Raw genomic sequence first — 21,314 nt, 5'->3', positions numbered from 1 at the left:
AGCTACACCAGCCACTACCATTGTAGGCCTGTTTCCAACCCTGTATTCATCAATGGTTTGCCAAGTCTAATTTTAACTGAGCCCAAAAAAGCAGTTTCCACCATTTCCCTTGGAAGATTATTCTGTGGATCTCACCACTGAGAATGTTGTCCTGATGTCTTGATTAGCTGACATACTGGCAAAAGGACAATCGGGTCATAGTGAATGAAACAAGTGGCCTGATTTTCTGATTAAACAGCATATCCCATTGAGTTCTACTGGATCTTCTGGAGACTAAAAATAAGCCTTTTTATTAGGGCTATGGTGTCTTCAGGGCAGAAATGCATATGATGAACTGGAGTTTATATGGCTAAATACATGCTTAGGAATCTACTGGTATCCTGTTTCTGAAATTTCCTGTCAAAATCCTTTAAGTTCTGAATTACTGTTACTTACGCTTGTTTGCAATTGCAAACAAATATCCAGTAGCAAGTCTCTGGATTATACACATAACTTTGTACATTGATTGAGATTACAGGTACCTTTGACAAACTGCTGCTTTCTGATTTAGGGGTATATTCTCCGCCCAGAACATACGCAGGTACCATTAACATATTGAACAGCAATAAGAGAATAGTATACTCTTTGCTAGAGAGTTTATGGAACTGTTCAGTAGACTTACAAAACAGTAAACAAATTATTCTATGGAACAAGTCTGCAGGTTACAATGCAGCCTTTTGTTAGAACAATATTCTTGCTTAGGAGAAGAATTATAAAGAACCCTTTTATGGCTTAACCTTCAAATTGTTAAGAAAGCAAAGTGCTCAAAAACTGCTGCCTCTTGGATCTTGCACTTTTAGGGCTGGTATGCATGCAAGAAAGATCTCATTTTATAATTCCTTCTAGAAGTCAGTCAGCCGTACCACCACAAGACAAGAAAGGAGAGTTGAATTCCAGTCTCCCTTTTAGTCAATAGGAGTTCTTGCACTAATGTCTCTAAACAGATATTTCATCCAGGCTTTTGCCTTCCTAAGTACAGGTTAAGTGTTATCATTGTTAAAGGAGGAATTAAATCATTGTATTCATATACTCTGGTGCTGGAAGTCATAACCCACCCCCCGCAAGAAAACAAATCTGAGTTATTCAACATGAATGAATAACGCAGATGACAATAAATCATAATTAGTCTGTACAAGGACCAGAACTTCTGTTTTTGCTTCTGGTTCTTTTTTTTTTTAATTATTTTCTTGTTTTGTTTGTTTGTTATTTTCTGTGGGGAGGGGTTGTTTGCTTGCTTGCTTGCTTGCTTGGGATGGTCAGTGGCTTTTTTCCCCCTTTTTTGTGAAATTCTACTTTTTGAAAAAAATTCACTCCAAATCACTTTTTTTTTTTGGTAGAAAAGTCATTTGGCATCGATTGAAATATTTTGTTGTTTTGTTTTGATTCCAACATGTATGTATCTTGTGTTTTTATACTACTAATAATATTACTAGATGAGAAGATAGATGCATTTGGAATTGAAAAGTCATTTGGAAATAAAATACCAAACCATTTTAATGTTGAGAGAGAACAGTTGAAGCTTACCTACATGCTTTTCTTTTCAATGTTTTATCTAATAGAATTCAACTGAAATGAAACCTTTCCTTGAGAGGATTTGGTTTGGACAAAACAGCATTTTCCAAGAGAAAAAATATTGTATCAGAAAAATCAGATGATAACACTAAGGTCACAAGTTAAATCCAAGACCTTATAATCAATTTAAGGAGAAAAAAAAACAGCTGGTGAAAGGTGGCGTTATCTTTAACCCATATTAATCTAGGAGGAGTTTGGAACAAAATTCTCCTACGTTCATCAATGGCCCAGATCCTGTACTAAAGTAAATTGACAACGCTCCATTGTATCCAGCCAAACTAAACTAATCTATGCCAGTTGGGGATCTGGCTTAATAAGTTTAAAATGATATTTGTGGTAACAGTTTATTAGGTAGAATGAGTGCTGGACTGCCCACTGCTCTTGAGTGCACTCCAATATTCTCTAGTTACTTCTTTTACCAAAGGATAAATCATTAACTGGATTTCACACTTATGCACCACTCATGAACAACCTGAGTTTAGAGGATGATGGACATGGTACACTAGCAATCACTGCAGGTATTGCTTTTAGAGGTGAACTATCCAACACTGGCCTGATTTCTCAAGAGGATGCACCAGAGTATTGGTTTAGATGTGCCAATCTAATCAGGTGGCCAAAACCACTCTGATAAACACATTAGTTTTCATTTAGGAAATTGTTTCTGCCCCTTCTCTCGTCCTGTGACCTGGATTTATTCTGAAAGCTTTTGGCTAGGGAGAGCATTGCACTGTAATTAATGCTTCAAACATATGAACAAATGAATAAAAACATGAAGAAACACAGAAAGGTTTTTTCCTTTGAAAATTCATTTCAATTCCTTCCATGTCTCTGGACAGCAAATGCTTTTGACAGTCTATATTTTGCCACTGTTTCATTTAATAATACATATCGACATTTATCCTGGGAGATCACTCTGTGTTAAATTCTCATTGCACACCAGCCAACCTGCTGTCCATTTTTATGATTCGTATTATTTTCTACTGTTATTTTGTGGACAGTACCACTAATATCACAAAAATTAAAGAGCAAGCTAGAATAAGAACCTAGATTTCTACTAAGAAGAAAGCAGTGGTTGCTATCTTCCTTGTATCAAACTACTTTGGAGTTACACCTTAGCAGACATGGAATAATTTTTCCAATGAAGTCTATCTCAGTGGGAACCTGGCAGCATTATGTGTGATGTTACATGTTTTACATGATGAAGACAGTTAAAATAATTTCTTTCCATGTGTATTTCAGCAACAAAATAAGTGAAGAAATAATAAATGTGATCAGTCTAAACTGGTCATGTATATGTGTAAGGCAGAAATCAATGTACCTGACATCATTTGGGGCTTTTGATGATTGTACTAGACCCTCTCTCACATGCTGTGCAGCTGCAGGCTGCACGCCAGAGCCCAGCAGTTCTGCCACAATGCTGTCCAGGACTGCCTGGTGAGGGCCATCCTGGCCGCAGAGGTGGAGATCTCCGTAAAACGTACCATCCTGGGCTGCGAGAGCCAGATGTGACCCGACATCATGATTGCCAATAAAGAGGAAAGAAGGTCATGATCATGGACATGACCATCCCCTTCAAGAACCAGCACCAAGTCTTCACTGATGCCCGGGCTCGCAAGCGGGAGAACTACGCCCCACTGACTGACATCTTGAGAGGCCGCAGCTACGACGCGATGGTCGATGTGCTCATTGTAGGAATGCTCAGAGCCTGGGACCCCAGCAACGAGAGCATCCTGCGTGCCTGCTGCATCTCCCACTGCTATGCCAAGCTGATGTGCTGCGTCATGGTGTCCAACACCATCTGGTCCCGCAACATCTACGTGGAGCACATCACAGACCACCGCCAGCACTCTGACCCCACCAGATGGACCGCCGATGGACCAGACCCAGAGGGCATCACCTGAAGCCCCCTCTGCACCAAATGAACTTCACTTCGAGAGGATTCTTCAGCAATGGGCCACCACGCTCCACCCAAAGAGGACCCCTGGGATGAGACTCTATATGGACTGAGACACTTCCTTCGACCTACTTCTTCCACCATTGCAGACCACTGTACAGGTTTGTGTGTTTCTATCTTCTTTCTCTCTCAGCATCGCGAACCCCCTCCCTCCCCTTCCTCTACCCCCATTCCCCCCACCTCCGGGCTTAGTTGGCTAACATCGCATTTTCTGTAATCTAGTTGCGTTCCCCTCCTCACCTCCATCCCTCTAATGTTAGTCCCTTGCTCAGGCGATTTGTATTTCCCTACTGGCTCTGTCATCTTTTTGAATTCACAATCCCAAACATCTCTTAATAAAATTCAATATGTTCTTAAAATGTATGGAAAATAACTTCAGGCTCTGCCACCATCAAACTGAGCACACATGGATCACATATTCTCTCAAAAACAGCAGGTAATAGCCACCAAAATAAAGGATATTATTCCTGATTTACACTGCTATAACTACAAGTAGAATCTAGGAATTAGAGAAGTACAATGGAAGGGCATGGAAATTTATTTTAGGTTCACTAATTCATTTATGTGCACAAAGGGCTGGCTTGATGGAACATATTACACACATGGGAAGGTGGTTATGATAGTGCTCATTACCATTATTTACACTTTTATAGTATTTCCGCACTCTTTCCTGAATTTGTTGGGCTATGCCATGAAGTTTTGAGACCATGTGCATTCTTTTCTTCTGTATATTGCAAAGTCTAGGAAGTAAGGAAGCATAAGGAGAAATAATTCAGCTACAATTTAAGAGCTACAAGTGGTGCTTTTAAGGTGGATTTATCTTATTCTGGTGTTAGTTTCTTATGCTACTGAGTGAGACAGAGCCCTACCTACTTTAGTAACAGAAATACTAAAGTAGATAGGAGCTCCTCTGGGCAACAGTGTCAGGTATAAATTAAGAATTGGCTGAAGCCATATGATAGTGGTGCTGGGTTTTTTTTATCACAATTCAATCCCTTCAGTATAATCCTGATCTTTGGCAGTTCTGGGTCTATTCTGCAGACAATGGACCATTCAGTCAACATTATATTGCATTTTCAGAGGTAGATAAGTAATCACTGTCACCTGGCTTGAGATTCCCTAAATTCCTTTCTGCATATTCTTTAAATGAAGACTTGAAACTAAAAGATTCTTGCCTCATGTATAGCTATATAAATCTCAAATAATCCCACTAACTACATTACAGTTAATCCAGATGTATATTGGTGTAATTAAGAAAAGATTCTTGATATAGGTCCCATTAATCATACTCTGGTTTTCAATTCCCCACCTTAGTTTCTGTCCCTATCAGCCTCTTTGCCTTTATGAAAACTTGAAGTCTCAGAATATTTAAATTATATACGGTTTTCATTTGTATCAGGCAAGTAATATGCAATAATGAAGAAGGTGCTTTATCCACTTCATTGCATTCTCCGTGATGCGGTGCATATTAGGAAGTAAAGGAAATTAGGATTCTTGTTGTTTTGTTCCACCAAGTAAGCATGCATATACAGTAAGAGGAAGCTCCATTATGGGAAATGCTTGCAAAGCAAGCAATATGCTGTGAGCAGGAGAAATAAACTTTTAGAATTAAGAAAAAGAAAAAAAAAGATTTGTCTCTTACTAGAGCAACCTCGTCTTAACACTCAACATTAAACCAGCTTTGAACCTATAGCTTTTTCTAATCCTATAGATGCCTCCCTAGCATAGCTCTCTTAATAAGAAACATTTGAAAGCATAGGATCACAGGTCCCTGTAGCCACTTCTCTTTTATCTTGGCAGGAAAAACTGGGTTTTGTTATATATTGGGTTATAAAAGACAGAGAGACAGAGTAGAATCTGGATCATTCTTATCCAGGTGGTTCATAATCTGCTTAATTTGCAGCAGGTTGCTGAGTGAAAAATGAACAACTCTTTTGCTTGTTGTGGCTTTTTTTTCCAAGGGTACCATTACTCCACTCACCTGGAGCACATCACTGTCCTAGCAGCTGACTGGAGAACTGGAGTCCTCTGAAATAAAAGTGGGCTCCTTCATGGTCCTACATAGCTATGTGTTGCGATTATATGTGACCCCTAGTTGCAAACCCTAATCTTTGTAAGGACCAGAGAACCTAACCCTACAAACTAGCAGGTTTTACTGCACTGTATCTTCTAGTTTTAAAATAGTACAAATTAAAAACTACCTTTTGGGATCCATCAGTCCTCCCCCAACAATCCTACCAACCCACCCTCTGGACCTACTCCCCTCCCCACCTGGAAGACCTACTACCCTTCCCCATCCCACTTCTACCTGATCCATTCGCCCTTCTCCCTCCTCTGAGTTACTTACATCATGCTCCCCACATGGTTCCTGGAGAAAGCAAATAGCTAAACATGCTGTTCGTGGTAGTGGCAAACTTCCATGTACCTATCTGGCAGGGGAAATATCATGACCACTCAGGTGGTTTTCCCAGTCACTGGGGATAACTACTTTTCTGGCATGGTGTAGCACCCATGGAGGTAATGTATAGTTAACCTCCCACTTTCATTTCCAGTAAGAAGATCTTGGCTTTATACCCACTTTATGGAACTGGGAGACTCCTCCCTACCTTGCTTCTGCAGCCATATGGCTAAGGACAAGCAAACCTCAGGGGGCATCCGAACTCTAAGCCTTTGGGCTTGGGCCTGCATGTAGGATACGCGCCAAATGATTTGGAAACATCTGAAGCCCCAAGCTGAGGTGGAAGATGTTTGCTGATAGCAGGGCCACATATGTTCCTTGAATGACTCAAGGATTTGGAATTGATTTTGCTGATTTGGCTTGGAACACAAAAAATTATCCTTAAAAACAACAAAAAAACCCAAAACAAACCCCCCTCCTGGTTCAGGTCTAGATGGCTTACAGGCTTGGTTCACACCTTTAGTCACTGCTCTTACTTGCAGCACAATTGATCTCATTTTGATATTTAACTCTTCATCCTGACTGTTCACACATATGAGGTTATTGCTTGTATAAAGATTATCCATGCTCTCACAAATAATTGTTAGTAGTAAATTGTGCCCTAAGTTTCAGCTTCAAAGAGGTCGTCGTCCAGGGTTTAAAACTCTGCTGAACTATATCCATAAGTCTCCCATCCTATATATTAATTATCTTCTGATTGAAAGAGAGCCCATTGAGATACCATGGGAATCCACTACTATGACTTTGCGCACTACAGCTTTGTGAAGAGGCTTAAAACCTACAATGATTAATAACATCTAAAAGTCTCATATAGAATAGAATAGAAAATGACTCATTATTCCTACAATCATTTTAGTCTTCACTGCAAAGCATAGTTTTTTATGCCAGCAATAATGAATATAAATATATATTTTCATATAATAACTGTTTCCTAGGGTATTACTGAAGTTTCTGATGGCAAAGAACAATTAGTATTTTATCTGCTAAGACACCACATCAGCTATCAGTTAACCCGTACTTTGATTCCCACTTTGTTTCAGGACAATAATACAAGTCTTGCTGTAAACTGTAAGATTAAACATTCCCTGGTGAAGCAGCAGCAAGTTTTTCTGTGATATTGGCATCTGTATTATCTTTAGCACTGTAATAGCAAGTTGCTCACACTGTTCATATCTCAGTTCAATGACTCCAGTATCAAAATATAGACAAGTACAGTCTTAATTGAAGTAAAAAGAAAGTGGCAAACCAATAGAGGACATCTGGCATTATCCCACATCCCCCTCAGTAGAGTATTGCTGTAGCAGGAGAAAGTATTTAATTCACTAAAACTGATCAGTTAAAATTTAATGCAAGTGCCAAATGTCTTGAGCTGCATTGATAAAAAACATTATGTCTGTAATCTTCTGTCACAGAGATGAAGGTTAGTCTGGTAAATATTTCAGAGGCTTATTACATGGCCATACCGGTCTGATGCATAGAAGAAGTAAGATTCATTACATATAGCAGCTGATGGAGTCTGAAAAATGTCATGGAAAATATGTCAGTTGCAAAGAGTCCTGCTGTTGCTCTAATAGTAATAGGAGAAATATGAATTAAAATAAAGAATAGGTTCCTCAATAAATTAAATTATTAAATTCTGCATTTTGTAAGTGGAACTACAAAGCTACCCAAAAAGCAGCTAGGGCAGAGTTCGGTTTTAGATCTCTACCATGGGAGTTCCTGCATCTACCTGAGTCCATGACCTATAAAAACAGGGAAAAGATTTAGCCCACACAAAGCAGACATCAAAAATATTCTTCTTCATTGTGTTTATTGTGAAAGAATGATAATATCTGTCTTTTCAGCTGTACAGTTGGCAGGTCTCTATTTGTTCAAATGACATTTAGGGCACAAACAATGGCAGTGCAACCTTCAGAACTGTGACCCTCTTTCCCCTGTAAATACACATAAAGATAGAGAGCTGGCCTTATATAGCTCAGATGCTGGTATAGGTTTAGTTTTTACTTCTGCCAGACTCAGGTTCAGATATCCAACTATCATGAGCTGGTGTAGCCCTGAGGGTTATGCTCTTTTACACAAGCTAACCATTAATCCTTCTGTGGTGCTGGATAAGTCACTTACTCTATTTATGCCTTGGGTCTCCTTTGGTCAAATGTAGGTTTCAATATTTTCAATATATCCTTTCTCCAAACCTTTGGTTCAACTATATAAATGTTAATATTTTTGGTGCATGGCCTGTATTTTTTATGCATTTATGTAATGCCTAACAAAATGGGGCCCTGATCTTAGCTGGGACCCACAGAGACTACAAATAATAAAAACAGAAGGAGAAAGAACTTGAAGGTAAAGGATGGTTCATTTTATTTACCTAATCAATCTTTGCACTTTCCATGGCAACCTGGAAAACAAGGCCTAATTAATGCATCAATTAATGGAGAATGTTTTATCCAACAGGAAAAGACTTGAGACAACTATTCATTTCATTCAGACCACCTGGTAGCCATCAGATAGAAATAATTTCAGTAACTATTGGTTTCAACTGTGGGCTGCATTTCAGCTGGGAGAAACTTAAAAGGTTTCATATCCGAAGGGAGATGTCCTTAGTTATCTGGATCCATGAGTGAGCCTTAAATATACTGTTACAAGACTGCTTTATGAAATCTGTGTCAAAAGATACAATACTTTGTTGAACAAAAGAAAAATATATTAATAGAAAAAAATATACTAGATATTGTTTTAGTCATCACTTTGCACTTTCTTTCATGGAATATCTAATAGGAGACTTGCAAACATGCCAAAATCTGTTCCCTATGAATCTATAAAAAGATTTTTTAAAATGCTTTCAGGTAAATTTTAGTGCTTGTGAAGAAAGGAGACAAATAACAAGTGAAGAATAAAATGATTAGGCAGTATATGTTTCCTGAGGCAGTTCTGTCAATGTAACTCAGTTCCACATCTGTCCTGAATCTGTCCAACAATGCCAGTTTGTCCACTATTTTCCCCATGGGCTCAAATAGCCAGTTGAGGCTTGACTGAGGCAAGCCAAACTCATCTGTCTTGTGTTTTACGTTCTAATGGAATCTTGCTCTCAAAGCATGACGGGGTAGCCCACAAAAAGCCACCTTTCCACTGGAGTTTTTGCCTCTGACCTTTTTCACAGTCCTGAAAATTGAATCCTGATCAGACTCTGTGCTACACTCTTTTCAGGACTGTTTGGCACAGGAAATACTAAGTAAACTTACACATTGCCTCAGACATTACTGATATCCCCTGGGTAACATGTACAACATGCAAAAATATACACACTCATACAGCAGGTACACCAATCCCTAGGATGACCCTTACCCTTGAAGCCTGTTTCTTTGATCCTAAATACCCATAACATGTCAGAAGTGAGGGTCTGGGCTTCAGAGACAGGGAGATTTAGACCTTCACACATGATAAAGGATATATATATAAATGTTCCCCACATCCGGTCTATGTTTAGGTTGCTTACTTTATGTTTAGGTGGGTCTGGGGTCAGTTGCCAAGTTTGTGGTCAGCTGGCAGAACAACCGGCTAGCGGGGGGGAGGTAGCACAGCCCTGGGGACAGGGTGAGTAACTGGGGTTTTCCAGCCCCGCAGGCTATGCATTCACAAGATCAGGTTAACCTTTTCCTAGATTGGATTAACCATTTCTTGATCTAAGTTAGTTGCACCTCCATTTTTTGGCTGAACTAACCCCTCTGAATGCCTGCACAACTGGGTATTTAGATCAATGTAATCCTGGTTAGGTCATTCTCAATGTAACACCTGTATGTACCCATTGAGGGTTTCTATAAACCCCATAAATTTAATCTGTTTCATGAACAACTTTTCATCACCTTACTGTGTTTACAATCCAGTGTCAGGTTCTATCTCACCTTCAGCTGCAAGTGAAAAAATAGCTTGTAACATCCTTGTAGAATCTGATCAGTATTTGAGGTACCGGTGATTTAATCAACAGGACATCATGGATATGCTAATGAAATGGGATGCAGCATAACTTTACTTTGTTTAAATGTAAGATGATCATTTCCTTTAGCAATTTACTTGTAAATAGAAACAGCAGATTAAAGTTATAATGCTATTTTCATCATGAGGATAGCCATACCATCCCTGTCTTTCTTCTAACTCATTCTTTCAGTATAATACAATAGAACTCTGGCCCATGTCAAGTGAGTGACATAGGAAAACTGAATCTATAAAATGCAATCAGGCAGTCAATTATGAATTTTAAAACAGCATGTTTTAACTATAATGAGCCTAAACTCTTCCCTTTCATCCACATATGCAGGGTGGACTTTTTGCACTTAGCCCGTAAGAGAATGAGGTTATGGCTTAGCGTATGGGGGAGCGATGACAATTGTTCACCCATCTCATGAGGACTCAGATCTGAAGTTAATAGAGTCTAAGGTCCTTTTCACTTTGATTCAGCATCTATGTGCACTCGTTCCTTAAGAGTATGGTCTAGGGGACCTCACAGACCTTTCTTTCTCTCCTGGCTCCCACCCATTTCTTTTTCATGGGAATGAAGATTTGACCAATATGATTAATAGTGCCTATACTATTAAAACGGTGATTGTTAGGAAACTGATGTCCTTATCGCTCTGAAAGCTAATTGTTTATCCTTGTATTTCAAGCATAGATTACTCACATTCTTCCTGTTTTTTCCTGGTCATTCTCTAGTCACTTTCCCCTGCTGGTTCTGATCCTGCTTTTGCACAATGCTTTAATTTTGGGGTTAAGCACACAATATGGGCAACATTTAAACCAAATAAAAGCTTGTTTTTTTGGAGAGAGAAATAAAAATCACTGAAACTTGTATTTTTCTTAGGATTTATAAAATCCTATTTTTACAAAATGTAATATAAGGTTCTAAATACTCCTAGCAGTTACCCTTTGCTCTGCAGAACTGGGAGCTTTGTTAAAGATATCCTTTTGGCTGGATGTCTCCAAAGAAGCTGAACACTTCCAAAGTGGCCTTGTGTCAGCCTGTACTGTGCCTTGTGTAAAAAAGTCAGAGCTTTGCCATCTAAATGATAATACACGTCTGGAAATACAAGCACCCCAGCTAGTGCAAAAGAGTAGACATTTTACATTTGAAGAGCATGAAATGCTGTCTCCAGCCTTTGTTCTCTTCCAGGGCACAACAAGTACTCTTTCTGCCTAGCATGGAAGGGGTTAAAAGAAGTACTCTCCTGTCAGACATGGTTCTCATTCAACCAAAGACAAGAAATAGGGCTTTGCTTAAACACATCTTCTCAGGGTCACTGTACATTGCCTCAGCAAATATAATACAAAGTAGCCTGTGTACTGGGACTGATATTATCTGAAATTCACCTGTGATTATTCTTTTACACTGTATTTGAAGAGGATCATCTCTATATAAAGAGTCAGTTAGGATGTGGGACATCATCTCTTCATCAGCACATGTATAACCAAGCCATCAGCTTGCTGCTTGTAAAATATGATCGCATATGAGATATTGATGGCCTAAGGGAAGTTCTGAATAACAGAATCATAATTAGAATACCAATGCATTTGATTCAATAGCATTTCCATCAATGTCATGGAAAGATGAGTGTTTGTGAAATTCAGAGTCATCATTGTCTGTCTGTACAAGATAACTTATACATTTACAACTTTGGATAAATGAAGGGCAAAGAACACCAGCCAAACAATTCCAGCCGGTGAGCTCCTTATCCTTAAGTTAGTCGCTGTGTCTTATAGTAGGTCTGGGTCTACTCAGATCTGTTGCTAGCACTTAACCTATGTATGCTTATGCACATCTGACTACTTTTAGTCAAACAGGCACCCTGCCTGTAAATCAACAGTCACAACACGTTGGAGTGTATGGATAGTTTGCTAATAAGAAACTTTTACAGGAAAAGAGAATCTGGGTAGATCCACAGTTTTATTGCCAGGGTTGCTGGCAGAAACTCTAACATGTCATTTATTCCATATTTATAAAGGTCCTCTGTGTGGATCTGACACTAGAGAAGAGTGTTTATCTTCTGTGGTTACAGAATGTATATCCAGAAATTGCATTGGATACTAAAAATTAACTTTAAGACGTTAAACTTTTACCAGTATAGGTGACTGGAAACTAATCAATACCTGTAATAGAACAAAGTGAGGTTCACAAAATCTGTCTATATGCATAACAGAACAGAAGTTTGGCATGCACAGAGTGGTTTAAAATGGAAGAAACTGGGCTATGATTTGCTACCCCCCAACCCCCCCCCCCAAAAAAAAACCAACCCAAACCCATACGGCAAATGCACATTCTGTTTAGTGCTGATCCAAATTATGCTTCAGAAAACCATGTAACAGATCGATTTCACCATGGGCTTTTTGAATGTCTGTACTTAGACTAAAAGTTATTGATCAGAATATCTCCATGCAGAATGAAAACAATGTTCTTGTTGGCCTTAAGGTATCACTAGAGCTTGATTCGCTGCTCTCTCAAACTGGTATTTCATTTGTATAATTCACTACAATGTCTGAGGGACACTATTGATATACCAGTGTAACAAGGTGGATCCACAGACCCAGTATCTTCCAAAGAAAATGGTAATAATGCAGCTGCACAAGTCACTACAAACTGTACTAGATAAAGCATTGCTTTTGGGAACAAACCTGTATTAAGCACAGCAGTAAGGGAGAGGAGAACTGCAAACAGATTAGAAAATCGAATAGGTCTTTTCCAGTTCTAAATTCTGTGATATCACTAATTCCCCTGTCACACCTAGTCCAATAAAATGTTTGATGGTAGATATGAGCTAATTAGTCTGCAAAATCACAAGGAAATGAACTTGCTCAGTGGTCCTTTACCATTCAGAATCTCTCAAAGGGTTTCTTGCTCCTGTGTGGAGATGCATTTGTGTGTGGTTTGTAAGTATGTATACCTAAGTATATACACATAGGTAATTCTTTATACACAATATTTCATACCTAGAAGATACTCTTCAAGCAGCACATGAATAAAGCAATTAAAGCAACAGTACTGTCAGCTGGTCTGCTGCAGAGACTATGCAAACAGTCTCTAGGTGGTGATGGGAGACTTGGCACTGTTTGTAGCACTCAAAGTATGAATTTGAAAGAGAGAAATGTCCATTGTGTTTCCTTATTGCCTAACCATTTTCAGAGCTGTAATAGTAGACACTTTTCTCTCTGACTAAAGACTGTTATTGTGTTATATACCACTGGTAAAGCAAAAGGCACTGAAATTATTTTTTTTTCCAAATGATGGAAGTAATTTCTCAAATAAAAAAGACTATGCCTGGCATGATGCATTTTACAATTTACTGCTGAACTGAAGATCAACTTAAAAAAAATTCTCTTCATTGAGCAATATGGCACAGAGCCAGAATGAGCTATTTCAAAGATCACTGTTGGGCACATACAAATTGATACAAAGAATGTAGCAATGCTGTTGAGAAGAACTTTTTTTTCTTTTTTCTTCTTTTTCTCTGTGCTGTTAAATTCATTCAGAGTGTACTCATCTGCAACATTAGGTAACTGTTTTTAGCCTGGCCTTTGCTCATTTCATTTTAAAGGTACCGAAATGTAGCATCCTGGACAGTAGCACTTTTTGAATGCACAATAAGAAACAAAAGGAAAAAGTGAAATTCATTTCCTCTGGGTACTTTAGAAGACAAAATGTCTCAGGTGAAATCTCTTGAAACATTTAAAACAAAACTGGACAGTTTACCAAGGAAACTACTGCAGGGGAAAATCCTGAGCTGTTAGAGGGTGAACTAGATGACCTAATAGGTCTTGTTCATCTCTAACTTCCATGACTCAATTAATAACATAGGGCCTACTTATAATAAACCAGTAACAAATGCAATATGCATGTGGGCCAATAATACATTAGGCTGGAGGCTTCTAAACCCCATGATCCAAAGCAAACATTTTAGGCAGTGAAATGATAAAGCTACAGACATTTCTGGGCTACTTATTTATTGCAAAGTGATCATTAACTTTCCAACTGATACAGGACATTTGGGAAATAAATGTCAGTCTAACAGAACTTGTAAGTATCCCTAAAGACTAAGTGGTTAAGGATAAGGAGATTGACAAGTCCTGTTCTACCATTTCTTTAAACGGGGTGGCTCACTAAAGCAAGACAAACAGGATCTGTTCTTATGTAGCTATCTCATCAAGAATACACATGCAGACAATGGGGTACCAGTGATGTTGGAGTTACTGCCTACACACAAGGCCTTTCCTTGGCCTGCATCCAGGATAAAGTATAAGGAGATGCTAAAATATTTCTAATCTATGTTCCCAATTTTTGAAACATTTCACTTTTTTTAACAAACAACATTCCAAGCACAAAATAGGACACCAGATCCTGATTATTTACTCCCTGTATATGTATATGTATATGTACATGTACATGTACATGTGTGTGTATACACCTCCCCCCCATTAGGGTTTGCAAAGATATTGTCTGATCTATACACAGCATTTGTACCCATATAACTGTGTTCTTTGGGGGCCTGATATTTTATTAACAGTTTTACTAGTCTAAACCTAGTGTCAACACAGTGGTATTAGTATAAATGTATCTTGTGCCACTGTGACTTTTTCTATGCCTTTATGGGAATAAACTACATGGATATAACTGGAGTCACAATGTTGGAATTGTTCCATCTTTAGTCTTACAGTTAAAAGAATAACATTTGTATGTAAGCAAGCCCTTTGTTCATGAATAATCACCAAAAGAAGGAACACATAAATATAGGTGGCATATTAATAATACACATAAGAAGCCCAATCCCACCTGAGATGTGAGAGCACTTAAAACTTTGCAACCTTGGTCCATAGTCCAGAGCCTTATGAAAAAGACTATTACCCATGCAAGTAATAAGTATTAATCAGAGAAGTCTCATTTATTGCTATGGAACTACTCAAACTACTTTTGAATTAATTTTGTTGGACAGGGACTGTGGTGAAGAAGTGAAACATTCTCTTTAATCTAACTTTCCCTGTTGGTTTTTTGGTTAAGCAGTGACATGAACTGCCAGGTGCAGTTGGAAATGACATTACCTTACAGTAAGAATCTATTTCAGTCCTGATAAGGTGTTGATAATGCTTTCCATTCAGGACTGTGACCTTTGCTGGCTTCAATGGGTCATGTACTATTTGTGTACATTTTATAGCAGGTACTGCAGGACAAACGCCTAGTACCAACCAGCACAGATGTTGCCGAAGGCAGAAATCACTGTGCGTACAGGCCGAACAGCTTTACAAGCAACTATGTTGAGGACCATATTCTGTTATCTTATGGCTTGTACTTTTCACTCGTACTCACTGATGTTGATCAGAATGCAACCCGCAAAAAGTATATAATAGACTTGACTTTATTCTATCACAGCCACTAGCTCGTCAAAGGAAAATTCATTTGATGTCTGTTTGGGGTCCATTTTTTGAGGAGGGGTAGACAGGATCTTAATTAAAGTATCCATAAAATTAATAAAAAGACTTGGTTTACAAAGTGAAACAAAACAAAGCCAATCTAAGTAGTCCATATAAAGTGTGTTAAGAAGTGCAATAATGAAGGAATCTATGGGTCATCTGAAAACTCTCACTTAGGATCAGGTCTCACACAAGTAAGTGTATGTTGGATCAGACCTTAGATTATCTAGGCTTTATAAAGTTTTCACCCCAAATATATTTCAAAATTATTCTTTTTGTTTCACTTTCTATGATTGTGGTCTTTAACCCACAACTGTCACAGAGAATTAGTTTATTAATTTATCAGTTGAATAGCTGGCCAGTGATTAATAATTCTGAAAGTGGCCTTTTGACTTGAAATCCATGACCTTTTGGTGCTCATTCTTTTTAAGGGCCAGATCTTGCAAAGTGCCAATCAGTTCCTGTAAGATGCAGAGCACCTTTTATTTTCTACTCCCTTAATTGGGGGCTGAAGTGAGTTCAGCACCAGTCAAGTTTGAGCCTGCTTGAAGTGCTTAGGAGTTTTGCTGGAGTAAAGTCTGCGGGGGCAGGGGGGGGGATCCATTTCAACAACACTGTTCTCTTGAGTGAAGCAGGAACACTAGAGTCTACACACTTACGTAAACGCACCTTCACATTAAACTAAGCTGGAGAAGGTTTCTTTAAATAAATAAATAACACAATTCTAAGTTGAAGTATAATATACAGACCTTTATGTAGCAAAGTTACAAGCACAAGATTTCTTTTTTTTAAGATGTTTTACAGATCTCTTTATGAATCAATAGGTTTTCTGGAATCCTGAGCAGAATGTGATAGATTTGTTTTAAAAGGTTGCTGGTGTTTAGATTTGATTCAGTTCAAAGGGCCATGTCATAAGGAAGAATCAAATGAAAATAAAGACTGCTACTTGTGTACAGCAATAATAAAAATGGAAAGGTATGGGAAAGGTCCAACAATTTGACTATCCACATAAAATCACAAATTCATTACAGCATTTTGAGATTTCACTGCTTGTTGCAGCTGAGATTTATTTAAGGGGAAATAATTTTCATTAAAATAGTTCCACAGTTACAAACAGTGGATTAGATGATTTTGTTTTCTGGGAAAAATACATAAAAAAATAAAGCAATCCTTCCAAAGAATAGGGTTTCAGGACTCTTTCTATGGTTCCTTTTCTTTAAAAAAAACTCAGTTAATTGAAAGGAATTGGTCACACACTGTGCTGGGGGAATTAAACATCATATCTTCGATGTATGTTATTTTAGCCTTTGTCAAAATAATAACTAAGTAGGGTACCTTTCCACTCTTTCAAAAAAATCATAACATTTTCCAAAAGAAAATACAATTTTGCATATATCTCTAAGGCAATTTGAACTCTTTCAGTTTCTTTAGTGAGTAAATAAATAAAAATTCCAGAATAGCTCCTGCCCAAAAGGAGAAAAAAGAAACACCTGACATTATATTTGCAAAAACAATGCTATTCTCCCACCAAGCTAATATGCTGCTCTTAAATTCTCAACTGCTGTTCACAGTAATTAACTAAAACATGAAATATAGATGTGGATATACAAGAGACAAATTAGTATTGGGAAGCTGGCTTTAATAAACCTCTAAAAGATACCATCTGTTTATAAAGCCACCCGGCTCCCCATCATTGCTTTCCCGCATGTATTCCTAATTTAGACCCAGCTTCATTTTTTCTCTTTTTAAAGAAAACCCTGATACTATAAAGTCTATTTACAGTATATCTGGTCTGAGTGTCTGTTTCAAGTTTTAGTTGTTATGTAAGCACTCGGGGGCAATAAAATTTCACTTACAATTGGGAGGTTTTTTAAACATCAGGTGGACAAAAATGCATTGCTTTCATTATTAGCCTTGACTAATACTTAATCCTCCTTTTCATGAATGCTGATCATATTATCATTCCTCCCTGGAACAGCTGTCTTAGATGCCTAGTGTTCTTTAAGTTATTGGTACTTATTTAGACTTGGATTTTTTTTGTTTGTCTCTTTCTTCAAAATGCTCTTAAATTACATTGCCAATAGAGCACACTACTTCTGGGGGTTGCAGGTGAGGTGATTTGCAGGTATGAAACAGCAAAGCAATTCACAGACTGCATTTTCAATCTGCTTTCAAGAAGAAAAGAGAGGAAAAAAACCACCATTGATTGTACACTTCTCACAGATAGAGGTCACTAATGGACTGAATTTGAATCAGTGTGGTAGAAGCCACAAACTTATATGAAAGTAATCTAGTGAGAAAAGGAACTCGGTGTGAGATTAAAGAAGAGGTAGCAGAGATGATTAAGGAAATTTTCACCTTCACAGAGACAATATTATCTTAAGTATGCCTTCTTTCCAGGTTATTAAACAAAAAGTGCAGTTCATAAAAAGCCTGATATTGTGGCATATATGAATTCCTGTGTGGTTTTTCTGGAGTTTGTAAAGTGCAGCACCCCGCCCCACACACACACCCATACACACATGCACTACCCTCCCTTTAAGAAGGGATGGACAAGTCAGACCTCATGAGATCCTGCACTTTAGCTATTTGCTATTTTAAGCAATTAAAGACTAGCACATTCCTGATTCTCGACTGAAACCATAGCCTATGTAATGCAGATTCCAACTTGGAGGGTATAGGGTTGCTTTAGGGAGATACATCTAAATCCTAAATCAAACTATCCAGCAGGCCAGGATATAAATGTGACTTGTAACAGTGGCTCAAATTAGATCCAGACCCTCAAAGGCAAACATAGATAAAATCACACCAGATGAAATACAGGGTGTGTACATAAGGAAAAGAGAGGGAGGATGGATCTCTTCTGAACACGGCGTGCATTCGAACACAAGTTCTCTGTCGTTACAGGACTAGATTTTGGAGAACACTGATGAGAGTTTCAGTCAGGTAATTTTATCAGCATAATATTGACACGGTGATTGGAAATGCTCCGCTCACACAATTTCTGGCCTGCAGTGTCACATTTTTTAACAGCCTCGCTACCATGTCTGGCTAGAGAATAATTTTTTAAATGGCAAATCTACTACAAATGGAAAAGAAGTTCAATGTCCATGTGCAATGTCCTTTCACAGGCAAAAAGCAGAAGCATATAGCAGACATATTTTGAAACTCTTCCAATATTTCCGTATGGATGCCTCCTCCTCTTTATATATATTATTTCCCAGAGCAAGAGCAACTATAGGATTTTATTATCATACTTCTTTTAAACTTGGAAGTGGGAGTTTTTAGAGCACATCTGTTGTATCTTGCTTGGTGAGGCAGGGCCATTCTCCAATGATAGGATTGCACATGTTGACTCTTTAAGAGATTGAGAGAAAGGGGGTGAGAGAGAAACAGAAAGAGAGATTTATTGGTGCAGTAGCCTTAAATCAATTTGGAAAAATGCCAGAACATTTTTCCTCCTTTTCCTTTCCAAAAATACCTACTCCTATCATTGCGTTTCCTCTGGATCCTCTGGATAAAGGGTGCGTTTGGCAGAGACTACAGCAGTCAATGAATGAAGTCTGTGGGAGTTTTGCCTAAGCGAGGACTGTAGGATTGCCGCTCCTTGTATTAGATCAGTCTTGAAATTTGAAGTGGTTTTATTAGTTTACAAGCACTGAGAAGTTAGATGCAGTAAATAAACCTGTGTGTGTGTGACAGGGAGATACAGAAATCTGCCTAGATTTAATAAATAGTTCTTCTGCAACCCACCCTTTCTGTTTAGCAAGGGATCTGTATGGCCAGAAAAGCAGCAGTTGAAGAAATCTAATCAGCACCTTCTACACACCATACAGGCTTTTACACAGATTTGTTCCTTGGACTTTATGATCTTATTGTAAGCTTTAAACAGATTTCCTTCATTAAAATTAACTAAAAGCTCCTGTTGACTGATTTCCACTCTGACAAGACAGTGAATGGTTTTTTCCCTTAGTTTGCTGCTGATTTTATAATGGGTTTTTATCTCCCACTGGAGAGGTCTCTTCTGCTCTTTGATTTATTTTTTCTATTTTCCCTTCCTCCTTTCCTTTATTCTTATTTTTCTGCTTTTCATTGATCATCCTCTATATGACTTGCGGCTGCTTGGAACTCTCCAGGCAATCCCCCCTCCCAACCACCCTCCCCCCCTCCATTTATGGAGCAATTGATAGGGATCCGATGAATTCTGGTGCCATTTACCTTCCCTTCTCTTGCCTGTTCCACTTGGGTTTCTTTAGGCTTGTCAGCAGTGAGCCATCTAGTATTTCTTCCAGTCTAAGATTATCTGTTAAAGTTACTGTTTTCCCAATGGATTCCTTTCCCCTCCCCCCCCCAAAAAAAATCAGGTTGCATCCACCACACACACACCACTCCAAAATTACAGCTCAAGGGGGACTCTAGACATCCTGGTTTCCCTTCAGCTTTTCCTGAAGCTCTGCCAAGAAGAGATCTTGGGGTACATGGATGTGTGCGCGTGTGCGTGTGTGTGCGTGTGGGGTCGGTCTTCTGTAGAGATGCTAAGGTGCCACCGGGCTGTAGAGGACCACGACAATCCCTGGCGCTGCTGAAGCGTCGCGCGTCGCGATCCCTCCCAAAGCCGCTCGGACTGAGCCGGAGCGGAGGCTGGCCACGGAGCTGCGATTCGCAAACTGGCGGAGAAGAGCCGCGAGCCCCTCGGAGCACTTGTCACATATTGTTCCCACATCTGTGCCGCTGTGCGTGTGCGGGTGTGCCGAGCACACGCCGCACACACCGCACACACGCACACGCACAGCTGAGATGGCTGGTGATATTTCTGATACAAAACCTGATCCCGGATCATTAACTTTCCCTGCTTCTCTGGAGTTGCGGTGGGGAGGGCGGGAGGGGGGTGTGAAGCGCCAAAGTGGCGGGCACGGGAAGGAGCAGGGGCAAGAAGAGAAATGAAATCCCAACTCTACCTGGCAGGCTCTGGGAGTCCTCGTCCGGCACCGATCATAATCCCCCTCTGCGCCTTTTGCCCCCCGCACCAAAACTTTTGCGGCGGGCGCTGCTGCTGCGTGTCCGCGGGGCTGGCGGCGGCTGGCGCCCTTTGCAGTATCCAGTGCGGCGCGGGCGGGGAGCTGCCGGAGCCCCAGCCCGCCCTGCAGGTCCGCTTCCCCGCAGGCTGGCGCGTGCCTGTGCCGCCTCTCCGGAGCGATCCCTTCTGCGCCTCTCTCCGGCCTCCCCTACGAGGCAGCGGCATCATCCTCCCCCTTGCTCCTCCACCTCCTCCTCCAACGCGCAGCCCAGGGCTCTGGCATCCCCTCCGCGCTTTCCCTCCGCGCTTCTCTGCCCTCCCCCCCGGTTCAGAGAAGACGGAGCCGGCTCGCGCCCGGCAGCTTTCCCCGGGGCCGGCGGAGGCGGCAGGGGCCCCCGGGCCGCGCTGTCCGGCGCTCCGGCGGCGCGGGCTGCTCCGCGCTGCAGCGATGCCTCGGCTCTGACTAGTCCCCGGGAATGTGAGTCGTGCCTTTTCCCCCCCGCTCGCTCTCCTGCCTGCCTGACACCCCAGGGAGATGTTTACAGTAATGAATTCAGTTGATAGCCATCTCCCCCCCACCCTCCTGGAGTCCCTCCCACATTTCTGGGCTGAAGAATGCTTGGAAGGCAGGGCTGCAACCTAAAGCTTTCCAAGAGGCAAAGTCAGGCGAGGCTTTTAACTCATCCCTGGCTGCCGGCGGCTCTGCGAGCGGCGGCTCCCCGCGGCCGTCCTGCCCCGGGCTGCGGGGCCGGCTCCCGCGGGGCTGGGAGCTCGCAGCCGCGGCCTGGGGCTCATGGCAGCCCTCTCCCCCGCGAGGGAGCTGTGCA

At 40.3% G+C, this 21,314-nt stretch overlaps 1 protein-coding gene across 1 annotated transcript in view; it reads right to left on the bottom strand.

Annotated features, from left to right (window-relative positions):
- FLRT2 (fibronectin leucine rich transmembrane protein 2) overlaps nt 1-20,866 on the bottom strand; it is a 62,886-nt gene extending 42,020 nt beyond the window's left edge. The window contains exon 1 of the mRNA XM_019552375.1: nt 20,429-20,866. The gene's annotated coding sequence lies outside the window, so the exon portion shown is untranslated. The remainder of the gene's footprint in view (nt 1-20,428) is intronic.
- Nucleotides 20,867-21,314: the final 448 nt, after the last annotated feature.

The sequence above is a fragment of the Crocodylus porosus genome, unplaced genomic scaffold (genome assembly GCF_001723895.1).
Source record: "Crocodylus porosus isolate Cpor-Errol unplaced genomic scaffold, CroPor_comp1, whole genome shotgun sequence".
In the NCBI taxonomy this organism is placed as follows: Eukaryota; Metazoa; Chordata; order Crocodylia; family Crocodylidae; genus Crocodylus; species Crocodylus porosus.
The sequence above is the reverse complement of the archived record's forward strand: the minus strand, read 5'-3'. Positions and strand labels throughout refer to the sequence as shown.